The sequence below is a fragment of the Tursiops truncatus genome, chromosome 5 (assembly GCF_011762595.2).
Source record: "Tursiops truncatus isolate mTurTru1 chromosome 5, mTurTru1.mat.Y, whole genome shotgun sequence".
Lineage (NCBI taxonomy): Eukaryota > Metazoa > Chordata > Mammalia > Artiodactyla > Delphinidae > Tursiops > Tursiops truncatus.
In genome coordinates this window covers 81,523,544-81,538,223 of record NC_047038.1, presented here as the reverse complement: position 1 = coordinate 81,538,223, position 14,680 = coordinate 81,523,544, and the positions used below count along the sequence as shown (strand labels likewise).

Genomic DNA, 14,680 nt, shown 5'->3' with positions numbered 1-14,680 from the left:
ATCAAGCCTCACTAACATTAAGAAAACTGAAATCATATCAAGCATCTTTTCTGACCACAACGCTATGAGATTAGAAATGAATTACAGGGAAAAAACCGTAAAAAACACAAACAAATGGAGGCTAAACAATACGTTACTAAATAACCAAGAGATCACCGAAGATATCAAAGAGGAAATCCAAAAATACCTAGAGACAAATGACAATGAAAACACGATGATACAAAACCTATGGGATGCAGCCAAATGCAGTTCCAAGAGGGAAGCTTATAGCTTTACAAGCCTACCTCAAGACACAAGAAAAATCTCAAATAAACAATCTAACTTTACACCTAAAGGAACTAGAGAAAGAAGAACAAATGAAACCCAAAGTTAGCAGAAGGAAAGAAATCAGAAAGATCAGAGCAGAAATAAATGAAATAAAAACGAAGAAAACAATAGCAAAGATCAATAAAACTAAAAGCTTGTTCTTGGAGAAGATAAACAAAATTGATAAACCATCAGCCAGACTCATCAAGAAAAAGAGGAAGAGGACTCAAATCAATAAAATTAGAAATGAAAAAGGAGAAGTTACAACAGACACCACAGAAATACAAAGCATCCTAAGAGACTACTACAAGCAACTCTATGCCAATAAAATGGACAACCTGGAAGAAATGGACAAATTCTTAGAAAGGTATAACCTTCCAAGACTGAACCAGGAAGAAACAGAAAATACGAACAGACACATCACAAGTAATGAAATTGAAACTGTGATTAAAAATCTTCCAACAAACAAAAGTCCAGGACCAGATGTCTTAACAGGTGAATTCTCTCAAACATTTAAGTAAAAGCTAACACCCATCCCTCTCAAACTCTTCCAAAAAATTGCAGACGAAAGAACACTCCCAAACTCATTCTATGAGGCCACCATCACCCTGATACCAAAACCAGACAAAGATACCACAAAAAAATAAAATTACACACCAATATCACTGATGAACATAGATGCAAAAATCCTCAACAAAATACTAGCAAGCAGAATCCAACAACACATTAAAATGATCATACACCATGATCAAGTGGGATTTATCCCAGGGATGCGAGGATTCTTCAATATACACAAATCAATCAATGTGATGCACCATAGTAACAAATTGAAGAATAAAAACCATATGATCATCTCAATAGATGCAGAAAAAACTTTTGACAAAATTCAACACCTATTTTTAATAAAAACTCTCCAGAAAGTGGGCATAGAGGGAACCTAAATCAACATAATAAAGGCCATATATGACAAACCTGCAGCGGACACCATTCTTAATGGTGAAAAACTGAAAGCATCTCCTCTAAGATCAGGAACAAGACAAGGATGTCCACTCTCACCACTATTATTCAACATAGTTTTGGAAGTCCTAGCCAGGGCAATCAGAGAAGAAAAAGAAATAAAAGCAATACAAATTGGAAAAGAGGAAGTAAAACTGTCACTGTTTGCAGATGACATGATACTATACATAGAAAATCCTAAAGATGCCACCAGAAAACTACTAGAGCTAATCAATGAATTTGGTAGAGTTGCAGGATACAAAATAAATGCACAGAAATCTCTTGCATTCCTATACACTAAAGATGAAAAATCTGAAAGAGAAATTAAGGAAACACTCCCATTTACCATTGCAACAAAAAGAATAAAATACCTTGGAATAAACCACCTAAGGAGACAAAAGACCTGTATGCAGAAAACTATAAGACACTGATGAAATAAATTAAAAATGATAACAACAGATGGGGAGATATACCATGTTCTTAGATTAGAAGAATCAATATTGTGAAAATGACTATACTACCAAAAGTAATCTACAGATTCAATGCAATCCCTATCAAATTACCAATGGCGTTTTTTATGGAACTAGAACAAAAAAATCTTAAAATTTGTATGGAGACACAAAAGACCCCGAAGAGCCAAAGCAGTCTTGAGGGAAAAAAATGGAGCTGGAGGAATCAGACTCCCTGATGTCAGACTTTACTATAAAGCTACAGTAATCAAGACAATGTGGTATTGGCACAAAAACAGAAACATAACCCAATGGAACAAGATAAAAAACCCAGAGAAAAACCCACGCACCTATGGTCAACTAATCTATGACAAAGGAAGCAAGGATATACAATGGAGAAAATAGAGTCTCTTCAATAATTGGTGATGGGAAAACTGGACAGCTACATGTAAAAGAATGCAATTAGAACACTCCCTAACACCACACACAAAAATAAACTCAAAATGGATTAGAGACCTAAATGTAAGCCAGGACACTATAAAACTTAGAGGAAAACATAGGAAGAACACTCTTTGACATAAATCACAGCAAGATCTGTTTCGATCCACCTCCTGCAGTAATGGAAATAAAAACAAAAATAAACAATTGGGACCTAATGAAATTTCAAAGCTTTTGCCCAGCAAAGGAAACCATAAACAAGACAAAAAAACAACCCTCAAAATGGGAGAAAGTATTTGCAAATGAATCAATGGACAAAGGAGTAATCTCCCAAATATATAAACTGCTCATGCAGCTCAATATTAAAAAAACAAACTTAATCCAGAAATGGGCTGAAGACCTAAATAGACGTTTCTCCAAAGAAGACATACAGATGGCCAAGAAGCACATGAAAAGCTGCTCAACATCACTAATTATTAGAGAAATGCAAATCAAAACTACGAGGTTATCACCTCACACCAGTTAGAATGGGCATCATCAGAAAATCTACAAACAACAAATGCTGGAGAGGGTGTGGAGAAAAGGGAACACTCTTGCACTGTTGGTGGGAATGTAAATTGATACAGCTACTATGGAGAACAGTATGGAGGTTGCTTAGAAAACTAAAAACAGAATTACCATATGATCCAGCAATCTCACTACTGGGCATATACCCTGAGAAAACCATAATTCAAAAGAGTCATGTACCACAATGTTCATTGCACCTCTATTTACAATAGCCAGGACATGGAAGCAACCTAAATGTCCATTGACAGATGAATGGATAAAGAAGATGTGGCACATATATACAATGGAATAATACTCAACCATAAAAAGAAACAAAATTTAGTTATTTGTAGTGAGGTGGATGGACCTAGACTCTGTCATACAGAGTGAAGTAAGTCAGAAAAAGAAAAACAAATATCGTATATTAACGCATATATATGGAACCTAGAAAAATGGTACAGATGAATCGGTTTGCAGGGCAGCAACTGAGACACAGAGGAAGAGAACAAACGTATGGATTCCAAGCAGGGAAAGCGGTGGGGTGGTGGTGGGGGTGGGGGGATGAACTGGGCGATTGGGTTTGACATGTATCCACTGATGTGTATAAAATTGATGACTGGGGGCTTCCCTGGTGGCGCAGTGGTTGAGAGTCTGCCTGCCGATGCAGGGGACACGGGTTCGTGCCCTGGTTCAGGAGGATCCCACATGCCACGGAGCGGCTGGGCCCGTGAGCCATGGCCACTGAGCCTGCGCGTCCGGAGCCTGTGCTCCGCAACGGGAGAGGCCACAGCAGTGAGAGGCCCGCATACCGCAAAAAAAAATGGTAACTGATAAGAACCTGCTGTATAAAAAAAAAATTAAAAAGAAAATGATGATATAATTAAGTTCCTTTTTTAGACACACATAAGTATCAAAATCAAGGTGCTGTTTAACATACAGAAATCGGTTGCATTTGTTTACAATAACAATTAGATACCAGAAAGGGAATGTAAAAAAAATACCTTTTAAAATCACATAAAAGAAATACTTAGGAATAAACCTGACCAAGGAAGTTAAGGACTTATATGCTGAGAACTATAAAACACTGATAAAGGAAACTGAAGCTGATTTAAAGAAATAAAAAAATCCCATGCTCTTGGATTGTTAAAATTAATCAGATTACCCATGACATTGTTCACAGAACTAGAACAAATAATTCTAAAATTTAGATGGAACCATAAAAAAAAAAAAGAATTGACAAAGCAATCCTGAGGAAAAAGAACAAAACAGGATGCATAACCTTCCCAGACTTCAGACAATACTACAAAGCTACAGTAGTCAAAACTGTGGTATCGGTACCAAAACAGACATATGGATCAATGGAACAGAATAGAGAACACAGGAGTAAACCCACACACCTACGCTCAATTAATATTTGACAAAGGAAGCAAGAATATACAATGGAGAAAAAACAATCTCTTCAGCAAGTGGTGTTTGCAAAAATTGGACAGCCGCAGTCACATGTAAATCAATGATGTTAGAGCACACCCTCACACCATACACAAAAGTAAACACAAACTGGCTTAAAGACTTAAATATTATTTAAGACATGACACCATAAAACCCCTGGAAGATAACATAGGCAAAACACTCTCTGACATAAATCATAGCAATGTTTTCTTAGGTCAGTCTCTCAAGGCAATAGAAATAAAGGTAAAAGTAAACAAATGGGACCTAGTCAAGCTTACAAGATTTTGTACAGTGAAGGAAACCATAAATAGAATGAAAAGACAACCTATGGTCTTGGAAAAAATATTTGCAAATAATGTGACCCACAGGGCTTTATTTCTGAAATATACAAATAGTTCACACAACTCAGTAACAAACAAACAACCCACTTAAAATTGGACAGAAGACCTAAACAGACATTTTTCCAAATAAGATATAAAGATGGCCAAAAAGCACATGAAAAAGATGCTCAACATCCCTATTAGAGAAATGCAAATCAAAACTACAGTGAGGTACCACCTCACATCAGTCAGAATAGCCATCATCAAAAAGTCTACAAATAGCAAATGCTGGAGAGGGTGTGGAGAAAAGGGAACTTTCCTACACTGTTGGTGGAAAAGTAAATTTTTGCAGACACTATGGAGAATAGTATGGACATTCCTCAAAAAACTAAAAATAGAGTTGCCATATGATCTAGCAATCCCACTCCTGGGCATATATCTGGACAAAACTATAATTTGAAAAGATACATGCACCCCAATGTTCACAGCAGCACTATTTACAGTAGCCAAGACATGGAAGCCGCCTAAATGTCCACCAACAGATGAATGGATAAAGATGTGGTGTATATATATATATATATATATATATATACACACACACACACATACATACATACATACAATGGAATACTAATCAGCCATGAAAAAGAATGAAATGCCATTTGCAGCAACATGGATGAACCTAGAGATCATCACACTAAGGGAAGTAAGTCAGAGATAGAAAGACAAATATTATATGATATCACTTATACGTGGAATATGAAAAATGGTACAAATCACCCTATTTACAAAACCAAAACAGACTCACAGACATAAAAAATGAACTTATGGTTACCAAAGGGGAAAGGGAGTGGTGGGATAAATTAGGAGTTTGGGGTTAGCACATAAAACTATTATATATAACCCAGGTAAACAACAAGGCCCTACTGTATAGCACAGGTAACTATATTCAGTATCTTATAATAATCTATAATGAAAAAGAATCTAAAAAAGAATATATATATATATATATATATCTGAATCACTTTGCTGTACACTAGAAAGTAACATAAAATTTTAAATCTAATATACTTCAATTTAAAAAGTTTTCCAAAGCTATTTAGGTCAGCTCCTTTTCTTCCTCTTCAGTATTTAAGTTATTTATTTAAAATATAGTTAGATTCACTTGTAATTGTTTTTATTCTATCTCTCCTCCCACATACTTGATATTTTTTAAAAAGTTACATAGAATAAAATCCACTTTTTGTGATGCACTTTTCTTTGGGTTATAACCAATGCTTAGATGTGCGGCTACCAACACAGTTTTATGCACTCCCATCACCCCAGATCCTCTTATGTTAGTCCTTTATAGATAACCTCTCCCAACATGCCTCAATTTATTTTTTTCACTGATGAAACTTTATCTAGGATATTTCCTATTTTCTCAATTGTGAATAAAGTTGCTATAAATATTTATCTACAGTTTTTTGTTTACATATAATTTTCAATAATGAGTGTGGGATTAAATAGGTGTAATTATCTAATTACATAGGTGTAGGACTAACAAGTCATATGGTAGATGCATGTTTATATTTATGACAAAGTACAAAATTATTTTCCAGAATGGCTGTACCATATTATGAGTATTCCCATTGCTCTTCAGCCTTCCTAGCACTGGATGTTGACAAATATTTTAGACATTGCAACATATGAAAGTGATATCTTTTGTGGTTTTAATTCTCATTTCCCTAATGACTAAATTATGTTCAACATACGTGCATTTGCTTATTTGCCATTTCTTTATCTTTGGTGAAATGTCTTCTCAGATCTTTTGTTCACTTTCAAGTAGTTATCAATGAACTTAATTTACTTCCTCTATAGGTTAGTTGAAACTAAAACCACTGTATGGGCGGTAAACTCAAACACTATTACTAGAAGTGTTGTATAGTGTATTCTATAAAATGGGATTCGGAATATGTAACAAAACTACATGTGAATTTACCCTTTCAAACAATATCTTTTCTCTAACATTTAACTCTAGAGATGCGCTCTACCAAACACACACACATACAAACACACACACACAATTAGAGCAGTTATCAATAAAAGTATATGTAAAAATAGAATACTGGTTGCAATCTTAATACTCATCCATAGAAACCTTGTTAATTAAGCTATGGAACATCTATATAATGGAGAAATAGCAGGTACAAAAAGAATGATAAATATCACATATCTGGTGTAATATTAAGACTATATTGGTAAAAAAAAGCAAGGTGGTTAAGTGTAAAAATGTATAAATAGTAGGCAGTACAAAACCTCTTGCTTAGGGAAACAAAAATATATTTTCTTATTTAGAAGAATAAACAGGAAAGATAAATCAGAGCCAAGTGTAAATACTTAGCCATATAGGGTGACTGGGAATAGGATAAGCATGATAGCGATATCTATAATTTTTAATGTTGTTCTTGTTGTGTTATTTTGTCTTTCAGCCATGATAACAGTTTATATATATTAAAATAAAATAAATAAAAATCAAGATGAAAATAAATTAATAAAATTATATAAAAATCAGGATAGGGCTTCCCTGGTGGCGCAGTGGTTGAGAGTCCGCCTGCCGATGCAGGGGACGCGGGTTTGTGCCCCGGTCTGGGAGGATCCCACATGCCGCGGAGCGGCTGGGCCCATGAGTCATGGCCGCTGGGCCTGTGCGTCCAGAACCTGTCCTCAGCAACGGGAGAGGCCACAACAGTGAGAGGCCCATGTACCGCAAAAAAAAAAAAAAAAAAAAAAAAAAAATCGGGATAAACTCTAAAATTGAGGGAAAATATCTTATATTTATATCAAATTAATATTGTAACTGCAGAGAAAAAAATTAAAATTCAGTTAAAATTTGAACCTAGTGGTCTGCCAGGATACCCTGAGTGTGAATCTATCCTAAGGAAAAATGAAATGCAAAGTATCTTGCATGTTTCTTTTTGGGCATGGTATTACTAGTACTTTTGCAATTATTTTTTGTGTATTGTAGGACAGAACAGATGAGTAGATATATTGATGTTTTGGGAAACCAAGTTTCTCACTCTGGGAAAAGGAAGTCAGAGCAATGGAAGTGGGGAAGACAAGGAAGAATACTGTGATTTTTACATTTGATTTGGAAATAGTGGTATTAATTCTTCATATTTTAAAAAAGATATTTCTTAGGTTGTCCTCTGAAAGGACTTGAAACTATGATACTTCAGTACGATGTATCGCCTCTATAATGTTTGTTATGTATAACTCTTGATTAAAAGAAATTAGGATGCTTTAAATAAGTTGCAAATTCCATCTAAGAGGTCGGGAAAATATAAGATGAACCTGCAATACTTTGTTCTGTCAGAAAGCAAGGTAGTGTTAGAAGACTAAGGAGAACATGTAAATAGCAAAGGGAAATGTTTGAACTGGCTCTCAATTTTGAGACTATTTGAGCATCAAAACAGTGGTATGTGGATTATAATGTATTGAATAAAGAAAGCCATGAATTCATAATGACACTTGAAGACTGGGAAAAGGGAGGTCTCCTTATAGAAGAACAATAGCTATTAAATGTAGAAAGGAATGGGCAGAAGACCTAAATAGATGTATCTCCAAAGAAGATATACAGATTGCCAACACACACATGAAAGAATGTTCAACATCATTAATCATTAGAGAAATGCAAATCAAAACTACAATGAGATATCATCTCACACCAGTCAGAAAAAATCTATAATCAATAAATGCTGGAGAGGGTGTGGAGAAAAGGGAACCCTCTTGCACTGTTGGTGGGAATGTACCCACCAACTGATACAGTAGCTGATACAGCTACTATGGAGAACAGTATGGAGGTTCCTTAAAAAACTACAAATAGAATTACCATATGATCCAGCAATCCCACTACTGGGCATATACCCTGAGAAAAGCGTAATTCAAAAGAGTCATGTACCACAATGTTCATTGCAGCACTATTTACAATAGCCAGGACGTGGAAGCAACCTAAGTGTCCATCATCGGATGACTGGATAAAGAAGATGTGGCACATATATACAATGGAATAATACTCAACCATAAAAAGAAACAAAATTCAGTTATTTGTAGTGAGGTGGATGGACCTAGAGTCTGTCATACAGAGTGAAGTAAGTCAGAAAGAGAAAAACAAATACTGTATGCTAACACATATATATGGAATCTAAAAAAAAAAAGGTCGTAAAGAACCTAGTGGCAAGACTGGAATAAAGACGCAGACCTACTAGAGAATAGACTTGAAGACATGGAGAAGGGGAAGGGTAAGCTGGGACAAAGTGAGAGAGTGGCATGGACATATATATATACTACCAAATGTAAAATAGTGGGAAGCAGCTGCATAGCAGAGTGAGGTCAGCTCGGTGTTTTGTTTTGTTTTTTTTCTCATCTGCAAAGTGGGTATGGTACTTTTTTTTGTTTGTTTTACATCTTTATTGGGGTATAATTGCTTTACAATGGTATGCTAGTTTCTGCTTCATAACAAGGTGAATCAGTCACACACACATATATGTTCCCATATCCCTTCCCCCTCGCGTCTCCCTCCCTATCCCACCCCTCTAGGTGGTCACGAAGCACTGAGCTGATCTCCTCGTGCTATGCGGCTGCTTGTGATCACTGAGAGGGGTGGGATAGGGAGAGTGGGAGGGAGGGAGACGCAAGAGGGAAGAGATATGGGGATATATGTATATGTATAGCTGATTAACTTTGTTATAAAGCAGAAACTAATACACCACTGTAAAGCAATTATACTCCAATAAAGATGTTTAAAAACTAAATAAAAAATAAATGTAGAAAGAACAATATAATTAGAAAATCATCATTGTAAATTTTCAAAATTATCACCCCTTCAATTGCTTATATATAACAAATGGAATAAAAAAGATACCTATATAATAGAGAGCTCTGAAACATACCACTTTCATCAAATAATCAAATCTAGCATCACCAGTAATAAGATGACATAGCGTGCCTCCTGATGTGATGCAGTGGAAAGAAAATATCACTTTAGTAGTATTGTTAGAAAAGAATATTTAACCTGAATCTAATCATGAGCAAAGACTCACTAAGATTCAGATTGTGACATTCTGCAAAACAGCTGTTCTTTTAATACTGATGTCATTAAAGACACACACAGCGAGGCATTTCAAGCATTTCTATATTAAAGGATATGAAAGAGAGATAACAAGTGAATACAATAACTTCATAGGTAGATCCTGGATGTGAAGAATAAAAACAAATCATACTGATGTTTTTATAGGACCATTAAAGATAAATGAATAATGATTTTAGAATAATTAAAAGACAGTTGAATAAAGATTCGTGATAGGTCAAAGACTATGACATAGAAAAGTAATATAAATTAGGACAAATTATATAACTTAATCACCTCATAATGAAGTAGGTTCAGTAGATAGAACAGTTGGTTTCTATTTCCCTCTTGTTATCATACATCTGTTTGTTGGAAATGAAATAAAATCATCCATATTAAGTTTTCATATTGAAGTTTTCATAACATCCATATTTGTTTCTAAACTGCATTTGGGGACTATTGAAATTTAATAACATCAGAGCTAGATTTACCTGTATTTTCATTAACTAGTCAAGATATGGGAATTTCTAAACTCAATCCATTGTAGTGAAAATATAAATAAGTGCTCCAAAGGGAAGGAAATAAATAAATGCAAATCAGAGAAGACAATTGCAATTTACTTTTACTATATTGGAAAGTGAGAATAGTGTATACAGAAAAAGACCTTTTTTTTCCCTTTAAATAAACATACTTTAATATGGAAAACAAACTGTTTCATCTTGACTAATATTATAGTCTATAACTTATAGAGAAAATGAAGCAAATGTGATGTGCCAGGTATTGGCAACAAAATTAAAGCATTTATTAGTGTTATTTTAAATTAATAAAATTAAATGATATTTCTCAGAATAATTATTATTTATTGCTCTCAATTCCAAGATGTATGTTGGAAATGAAAGGCAAAACTCAGGGCCATAAATAGAAAGAGAAAGCTAAAATGGGATCTTGGAAAAGGTTGAAATACATACAAATAAGATTAAATAAGATGGAGGGTAAAGGTCTTATTTTCAAATTTGCCATATTTTGTTTCTCAAAACTTCTATTTAATGTGAAATCATGCCAAGAGCAATGTAAATAAAAACAGAATTTAGTATTGAAAATGCCAATTTTGATGCAACATAGTACACCATTTGTGTGTAAAGATTTTAAATTAGATTAAGCTTGAAATAAGTGTAATTCTCACTTGGAATATTGGAAAGATTTTAAATTTATACATTACTAAATAAAAATGTATGAAAGTATTTGCCTGTATATCCATATAATTTTGGAATACCTCATTGTCAAGTGGCCTAAGCTATGCCAAGCTCTAGGAATACCTCTTAAAATGTTTGTCCCTCCTCTATCTGGAAAATTGCACTCATAAGGCTACAATATCAGCTTCTCTGTAAGGTCTTCTATGATTCATTCAGAAAAAAATGATTATTCTTATTACTAAAGTCTCATAATATTTGAACATATTTTTATTGTATCATTTAATATTATCTCGGGTTGTTCATTTCAGCTAGGTATCTAGAAGAGAAATATGTGGACTGACCATTAACAAGGACAGCTTATTAAAACTATACACAATTATGATAAGGTAACATTTGTAAGTCATCATAGGGCAAGAACTCTTACATCTGGGCGTATCATTAATATGGCTCCTCCATCCAATAAATCAGCCACACATTTTATGTGTCTCAGTCAACTAGTTTCCTGGAGATACAGATACCTCTGATTAGCCAGGTCAAGGTCAGTAGCCCCTAGCTGTGATACTTTTCTGGGTGAAACAAATTATTTATAACATCCCATAAAGGCATTATAATTTAGAGTTTTTCTTTCAGTTCTGTTTTGCTTTCTATACTTTCAACTTACTAAGAATTACTAAATTTCTCAAATATCCACAAAAGCTCTTTTTGGACCTTAGTTAATCAGCAAGGACAGCATATAGATGAAGAGTCCTGTTGTCCAAACTTAACCTTAGAGAATATTATAGGAGTGAAGTATGTTTGTATGTGTGTGGCTTACATGTATGCACAAATGTATGCTTGTAGAAACATATGTTAAGCACTAAGCATATCTTTGACAAAAAAACTTGACATTATTTTATACTTTTCTTACCCATTATACTATGAAAGTTTAAGAAAATAGAAACCATATATTTTCATTTTATATCCATTGCACCTAACAGTGACAGGTGTAAACATTAGGTGAATAAATAATGTTTTTTCAGCATCATCAACCAATCTAGTTAGAATATAAAAAATAAGTGATATGATTCTAGAGATAGATAACTAATATTGTGATATATTTCATTAAAGAGAGTCACAATCTAAATATGTTAACTATTTCTTCTAAACTCTCCTCTAAGAAATTTGGCAATCTCATGAATAAATTATTGCTAACAAGATACTGGAGATCATCTTCTTTAAAAACAATTTTTTTTTTAAATGAAGATGCTAAGACTCAGAATATTTAGGAAAGTACTTAAAGATACAGGGATAAAAAAACTGCCAAATCAGAATAGTCACATAGGTCTTTTATCTCTGCAAATTTAAACTTCAAGACAGAACATATGGAAGCCATAGCTGGTTAAAATTAATGCATTAGAAAACAGCTGTTAAAAGTAGATACACTGTGAAAGGAATAAAGGTTAATCGCTAAGAATAAAATGTTAGCAATATCAACCATCAGAGAATTAAAAATCAAGTTTATATAATAGGGACAAAGGCATAATACAATACTATCCAAGGACTACATTAAAATAAAACATAACTAATTTATTTTCTGGGTACTCTTTAAGAAGAAAGGAATTTATTCAGTGTTGGTTTTTTCCCCAGTAATATTTCAACTAAATATATTTAAAGCAAATAATGACCTGAACACTGAAATGAAGATTCAGCTAACTGAAAAAATACACTTAATTTGAGAATCTGAATATTTCATTTTAGGTTGAAAGCAGACAAAATGACCAGTTAATTTACTTCAAAAATGGCACTTTTATGATGGTGAAAGGGGAGTTTATTAATAATTATGCAGGTACAGCAGGAACAAACCAAGCCTATCCCAGGCCAAATGAGATATATGTTCCCTAAAATATATAAATAATTTCTATATATTTTAGTAATGTATAATTTTTACACATAAATAAATTTTAGATTAATCAGAGACAGGCAGATTTTTTTCTTAGTTGGAAATCTGCTTTTAAGTTAAATAATTTTATTTTTGTTGAGACGGAGATAAGCATCATCCTTGGTAGATAGAAATCAGTTCTTTTGTTTGGGAAAGTATATTTCACAAAACATTTGTTTATACAAAATATAAAGTCAAAATTCAATGTGAAACCTGAAATACTGAGAAATTTATTTTTATAATATTATACAAGATTTTTTATATTAGAAATTTGTAAACAATACATTTTTTCAGATTATCAGGTTGATTTATTGCTTGTTTACCAATCCTAAAACTTTTTGAGTAGGAATAGTTACTGATAAATTTTAGGTATCATTCAGTACTTCCAAGAGATATATGTTGAGAATTTAATAAAATGATGTATATGTATGCATATAATCTCTATGTTATGCTCTCTCACTGTCTTCACCAAATTCTTCCTTTATAAAATAAAGGGTCCTATCTTCCCCAACCTGCACACATGCACACATAGGCATAAGTAGGCCCTCTTCACAACCAGCAAAAAAACTGAAACTGCTCTGTTTGAGTTTGAGAAAGAAACTTTGTGCCTGTCACTGAAGTATCCTGTGAGAACTACCCACTGACTGTCTTTTGGGACTGTCTCTGTGTATGAATCAAGATATTACACAGCTCCCCATCAGACTCAGCCTGTGGGAACAAACCCTGTCCAAAGAAATGGAAAACTCAGAACTCCTGGACACTAGAAAAAATAGTGAAATATTGGTCATTTTCATTTATCTTGTTAAGGAACTAACACTTGAACAACTTATAGGGAGATTCTGTGTAGGGAAATTTTGGCTCTTTAACCAAGATTCAACTACAAGGATTCTGATAGACATTGCAAACTCACTAAGCCTACGGAGTGCCAGAGTGCTTCACAAAAGGGCAGAGGAGCAGGTTTATGTTTGTGTTAGTATTTTTACTTCATAAACACGTATAAGTACACAGAAATGCACATACTATTTCAAGGTAAAAGAAAAGAGGTATGGAAGAAATTACTATAAGGCTTCAGGATATAGAGAGATGATTCTAGATTTTAGGATTTGGATAGGATTCACTTTAAAGATTGAATTTAATTTGAACTTAAATGATGAATAAGAATTTAAAATATAGTTTTGGAGTGGAGAGCAGGTATATTGAAGACAACATTGTCATATACACACTCTCTTCCTAAGAGAAACCATTTCTTCCCCCTTGGAGTGCAAAACAACAATGGACAACATTAAAAATACTTAGCTCCCCAGATGTCCTTACAACAAAGGTTGTATATAGGAACTAGTTTTGAATGGACCACTCGTCTATTTCCCTTTCTTCCTCGCTAGAGTTCGCTAAGATTCATGAAGGCACCATCTTCCAAACTTAAGGGTAATGATTATCAGTTAAGATTGAGAAGGATATGGTGGGTTTGGGAAGAATATAAAAGCTGGATCTTTGTTAACTTTCTCAAGCAGTAGCACAAACCTTGTATTTTGTTAGGTGAGTAAAATAAAATTTATGTTTTGTTAATAAGACTGTAGTCAAGTATCTGATACAAACTGTTCGAATGCAGTCTTAGCAATCTTTTAATCTTATTAAAAAAAAAATTCAGCAGGGAAAAATCTGTTATGGAAATTAGAATTGCACGGCATATATGTGAACAGGGCAAGTCCTAGAGTAAGTAATATGTGAGCCAAGAATATGTTAAATCACTTTATAAGAGAAGATTTTAAGATTATAACTATGTCCTGAAATCGTAAGGGTTCACTTTTGATTCTGCAGGCCACTGGAGTTCTGGAATACACAGAGTTGTGTTACAGGAAGATTACTCTTGTAGCATTTTCAAGAATAGTTTTTGATGGGAAAGACTGCTAAAGTGAGACTAGGGTATTGACCATGTGGATGGAGAAGAAAGAAACCAT

General features: G+C 33.8%; 1 long non-coding RNA gene across 2 annotated transcripts in view; it reads right to left on the bottom strand.

The window, feature by feature from the left end:
• LOC141278701 (uncharacterized) overlaps positions 1–14,680 on the bottom strand; it is a 220,931-nt gene that overhangs the window by 77,678 nt on the left and 128,573 nt on the right. The window contains exons 5-6 of one of the 2 annotated variants that reach the window (XR_012331749.1): positions 11,229–11,306; positions 9,909–9,973 (exon numbers count right to left, since the gene is read on the bottom strand). The exons of the other annotated variant lie outside the window; for it this stretch is intronic. This is a non-coding gene — a long non-coding RNA (uncharacterized lncRNA). Of the gene's footprint in view, positions 1–9,908; positions 9,974–11,228; positions 11,307–14,680 lie in introns of those variants that run through there. 2 annotated transcript variants of the gene reach the window in all.